Genomic DNA, 5,665 nt, shown 5'->3' with positions numbered 1-5,665 from the left:
TGGGAACGGCGGCGGCGGGGACAGGTGGCGCGACGGGATTCGTCGGGGACGGCGGCGCGGACACGTCCGGCGGCGGAGGATTTTGTCCGGGTGCGAGGTGGAAGAAGGGTAGGGTTTGGACTGCGATTGTTATTCGGGAGGGATGCACTTATATAGCTAGAGGGAGCTAGGAGAGTCCAAATGAGGTGCGGTTTTCGCCCACACGATCGTGATTGAACGACCTAGAGCATGGAAGAGAGTTTGGTGGGTTTTGGGCTGGTCTTGAGGGGGGGTTTGCTGCAACACACAAAAGGACTTTGCGGATGCCCGATTAACCGTTGGAGTACCAAACGACCTCCAAATGGAACAAAACTTGACCGGTGGTCTACCGGTGGTATACCAAGGCCACTTGACAAGCCTCGGTCCATTCCGAGAACGTTTGACACCCGCTCACGAAAGAAATACAAGAGGGGTGCACCAGAGGAGATGGGAGCGCCGGATTGCAAAACGGACAACGGGGAAAATGCTCGGATGCATGAGACGAACACGTATGCAAATGCAATGCACATGATGACATGATATGAAATGCAAGACATGAACAAAATGCAAAACGAAAGACAAAACCCGACCACGGAGGGAATATCATAACACATAGCCGAAAATGGCAAGAGTTGGAGTTACAAATATGGAAAGTTACATCTGGGGTGTTACACTCCTCTTGTTCTTGTTGGCGTAGACGTTGTTGTTCTTGTGCTTGCACGAAAGTAGCTTGGTTTTGACGATGTCAATGCTCTTGAGAGTCGGTGTTGTGTAGAGGATTGCGGTTGGCTTGACGATCTTGACGCGCGGCATGACGAAGAGTATTTGATGTCGGGGTACTTGAGCCAGAGATAGTGTCGTCGGAGTGTCGACTTGAGCGGCTCCTTCTTGAGTAGGACGAAGTGGTAGAAAGCGGTTGACTAACAAGGCACAAATCTCATCCATTCTTGCATCATTCTCGTGCTTGTGTTCGTCGAGCTTGTTGTCGAAGTAGTCTCTTGTACATTGCTCGGAGAGTCGCAAGTCAGTGGCGAGGTTGTCGATGCGGCCGCTCATCGCTAGTTGCTCTTCATGCAAGGCTTGTTGTGTACTAAAGGGGTGTAGCTTGGTAACGTAGTTGTTCGGGTCGTCGTCTTGATCAAGGAAGAGTGGGTTGGTAGAAGTACTTGGCCTATCCATCATTTCAACAAATATGTGAGTGGGAGAAAGAGAAGAACTTATACCAAATGTACCTTGACCGATGTTGAAGATGGATCAATGATCACTCAATGTGTAACAAGGAAATAGCACAATTGGTACCACTTCTTGTAGGTTTCTCACACCTACACAAGTAAAAGCTTATGGTGGAGCTTGGTTAGGATGGTGGCACAAAATTTGATGCAATTGTTAATGAGACTCAATAATGTTGGAAAAGATTCACAAATTTGCAAATGCAACAAGTAGACCAATAGCAAGATGTGGTACACGGAAACACACACGCAAATAGATAAGTGGGATCGTGCAACCAAGGAATGAGCCAAAATGTGGAATCCATGAAAATGCTCTTGTTGCACAATACTAGAGAGACGCTAGCACGATTGCACAATAGGTGGATACGAACTTGTGCACAACCTACTAAGCAAAAATGCAACGACTTCTATCCCAAGTATGCTATACGTATGGTATGCCGATAATATGATCCAAGATGATCGAGTATGACAATCTTAATGTTGTATGATGCTATGGTTCTTGCTTATAAGCTCTTTGCTTATCTTTCCCTTTTTTCTTAAAATCTTGTTTGGCTCTTTGTGTGTGAGCTCTTTTCTCATGCAATGTTTCACGAACCAAGATAGCAATTGTGTATGTGATGACAACTTTGTGACACAAGAGGTGATACCGAGATATGCAACACGATGATATGGTATGTATGCTATGAGAAGTATGATCACTAATGTGCACAAGTCACGTTGCCGGCAATACTCAAAGGCTAGTCTCGATGGGTAAGCGACGCAAAAAGTAAGGCTATGTGGTTATCAATGCAATGGCGAGAAAGTATGATGATATCACACTACCAAAATGAGGTTACCGTTCATGACGAGTTCTTTGCGAAGATGAGCGGCGGTGATGTCGATGCCGAACCGTACCTAGATAGCCGAAACACAATAGGACACGGAAACTGCAACTCAAATTCTCAAAGCAAAGCGTGACCAAATTGTCAAAGTTGGTAGCGGGAAGGTTATGGTGGTGTTATGTGGAAGTGGTGGAGTGATATTGGAGTGCGTATGCGGAAATGGAGGTGGAGAGGTGGTGGTGGCCGAACTGAAACTTTGCAGTTTCGTCAGGGATCAGCGGACGTCCGTTTGTGGAGCGGTCGTCCGGTCGTCGGACGTCCGGTAGCTAGCGGACGTCCGGTGCCTGGGCGATTTTGGGCACGGGATGAACAGCACGGGTTCGAGGTGGAGGTGGCCAAATTGGTCAACTCCGAGTGATTTTGTGGATGAAAATGGTGGAGAAGAAGGGGAAAAGCTAGATCCACTCGTGGCAAACCCAATCCATGGATCAAATCCAACATAACTTCATCACACCAACAAATCACAAAAAAATTGGGGCTATTTTTGTGGGGAATTTTTGAATTTTGGACGAAATCAACAAAACTAGGCTAGAAAACACAACGGGGAGGCTCCGAAATCGTGATCAACGTGGCTCATGATACCAAGATGATGTAGGGTGGAACCCTATACGGCCGATATTTCACGAAAGGAGCGGATCCCAACTAAGAACACGAAGAACATGAGGGGAAACACGAGGGAAAACACGAGAGAATCACTCAAACCAACAAGAACAATCACACATGTGCTAGATCCTCGAAACACGAGAGGAGATACAAGATCCACGATCAACAAAGGACGATACAAAGGTATCCGGTTCTTCTCCGTGAGGAGGTCTTGATGGGGCCACCCAAGAGGGGGTCTTGAATCCAAGGGGATCTTCTCCATAGAGGGGCCGCGGTCTCTCTCGTGGAGTAGATCCGTAATGGATGAGCAAAGCTCTATCTCACATATGAGCTAAACCAATGCTAACCCTAGCTAGGATGAGGTGGAGGAGTATTTATAGTCTAGGTCCACGAAGGGGTAAGTGAGAGAGGGGATACACGGGCCTCGGGCCCGAACACTGTGCGCAGACAGGTACCGGACGTCCGCTTGCGGTCGTCCGGTGGTTCGCGAGCGTCCGGACATCCGGTGTCGTCGGACTTCCGCTAGTTTAGTTTTGTGAAGGCGGCGCTGGACGTCCGGTGACTTCGGACTTCCACTAATTTCGGTTCGGTGGTGGTGACGCCGGTCGTCCGGTGGAGGCCGGACGTCCGCTCGCTGGGAGGTGACGCCGGTCGTCCGGTCCTGGCCGGTCGTCTGCTCGCTGTAGCCTGGGACTTGGCCAGGTTGGGCTTCAGGCGCCGGGCGTCCGGTCCCGACCGGTCGTCCGGTGGCTAGAGCTTCTTCCGCTGCTCTTCTAATTGTCCTTCACGGTTGGTGTCCTCGCCGTCTTGTCCATTGGGTGTAGCCGATCCATGGCCTTCCTCCAAGTACCTGATCACACATAGCGTTTCCGCTTGAGGTAGTAGCCATGTCTCATGCATAGAAAGTGGTAGTTCGGCTAGGAGCGAGTTCACCTTATCTTTGATAGCCTTCGCTCGGGCTCTTGTCATAGGTCCAATTGGTGACGTTGGAGGTGTAGATGCGTCCATGGGGATGATCGTGGGATGCTCCGCGTCACGCCCGTTTGCGCAAAGTGAAGAAACGGGTGCACCGGGCGCCCTCCCCGATGCCCCCTCTCCGCCGTGGCGCACTACCCTTCTCACAAGCTTCCACGTCGCATCTCGGCGACACCGACGCGACCAAAGCCGACATGGACGACATCATCACGGCAGGCTCGGCCGCCGCCGTCACGTCCCCCGGGTTCCCTACCCAGGACGACACGATGGACCTCAACGACGACATGGACGGCAAGCTCGAGTACGGCGAGGAGGAGCCGGACGAGCAGGAGGAGGAGGACGTGGAGGAGGAGAAGGAGGAGGAGCCGGCGCCGGTTCCGGCGAGGAGACGCAAGAAGAAAAAGGGGGCGGCCAGGACCGGCGAGCCGCGCATCAAGTGGGCGTCCAAGGAGCAGGAGTGTCTCGCCGAAGCGTGGAAAGTCGTCTGCCTCGACCCGATCACCGCCACGAACCAGAGCATCGAGACGTATTGGGAGTGCATCAAGGCCGAGTTCGACGAGCGCAAGCTCGTCGACCCCTACTTCAAAGACGTCTACATGCAGTGCGGGTCGAAGGCAATGGCGAACCATTGGGGGCTCATCCAATCGGCATGCAAAAAATGGCATGGGATCGTCGAGGAGATCGCGGCTCGCCCGGAGAGCGGCGCCAGCATTGAGGATCAGGTATGGCACGCCGGTCTCCCACTTCTTTAAGCTGTGCGTGCCCGCCAACTGTTTGTTCCTCGGTGCAGCTACTGCGCATGTTCACCATGTATCGCCAGGACAGCAGCGACCAAGAATTCAAGTACCTCCACGTCTTCAAGCGGATCGAGAAGTGCGAGAAGTGGGCGGATGTCCGGCGCACCCTCGCCAAGGCCAAGGAGACCTACAAGCCGGACGCGCCGACGTCGGGCGCGGGCGACGGGCGCCCCGAAGGCAACAAAGGGGCCAAGAAGGGGAAACACGCCGACTCGGCTACCGCGCGAGTGCAGGAGTCCATCGAGCATTGCCTTTCCGACGCACAGGCCCGGGCCGCCCTGCGTGAAGAGAAGACCGAGGCGCGGTGGTCGGCATTGATGACGAACAGCACTGTCAAGCTCGACCTACTCCGGACCAACGTCGCCGCGAAGAAGAGGTATACCGACCTGGCTTTTCTGATGGGCGGGGCGGACATGCTCCACAGCAACGACGAGCAGCTCAAGGCGTGGTACCTGGCAGAGCGCGGCCTCATCCTGAACCAGCTGCCGTCAACGGCGCCGCCAACTCCCACGCCCACGCCGACGACGCCGCCAAGCCCGAGCGATGATGCCTCCACGACGCCCAGCAGCACAGAAGTCGCGCCGACGCCGCCCAGCACAGAAGCAGCTCCGACACCGCCAAGCCCGCGCACGCCTACTCCGCCGACGCCGGAGGCCGACCCCGCCATTTGATACGTTGCCCACGCGTCTGTTCTTTTTTTGTACGCCAAACTTTTCATCCAATCGCCGGAGTGGGCATTTTTTGTGAGCGGAAATGACCAAGTTTGAATTTGCCGCGACTTAGGGGACGACGTCTGGGGACGTGGCTGGGAGCTAGGTCGCCCCTCAAGGGACCAATCTAGCGCCGGTTCGCCCCCAGACGGCTACATGGCGCCGGCTCTTACGCTAATTAAATGGGATAGGCCCATATTCAAGATATCAGCCACCGTGCATCAGGGATCGATCTTGCAACCTACTGCGCTAAGCTCGAGTTAACGTACAATACGTAAGGCATGACCTATTAGAAGGAAAATAGTCGGCTTTTAAACATTTTCCTTCTCTTTTTTTGATTTTTTTTCTTTCTTGGAGTTCAACGCTTTTTTCGTTTTCTTTTCTTGCTTTTTTTTTCATTTTTTCATTTTGTTCCTTCATTTTTCATTTCCTTTTTTCCTCATTTGTTTGTT

The sequence above is a fragment of the Triticum aestivum genome, chromosome 6D, assembly GCF_018294505.1.
Source record: "Triticum aestivum cultivar Chinese Spring chromosome 6D, IWGSC CS RefSeq v2.1, whole genome shotgun sequence".
NCBI classification, from domain to species: Eukaryota; Viridiplantae; Streptophyta; class Magnoliopsida; order Poales; family Poaceae; genus Triticum; species Triticum aestivum.
This window is presented reverse-complemented; position numbering follows the sequence as displayed.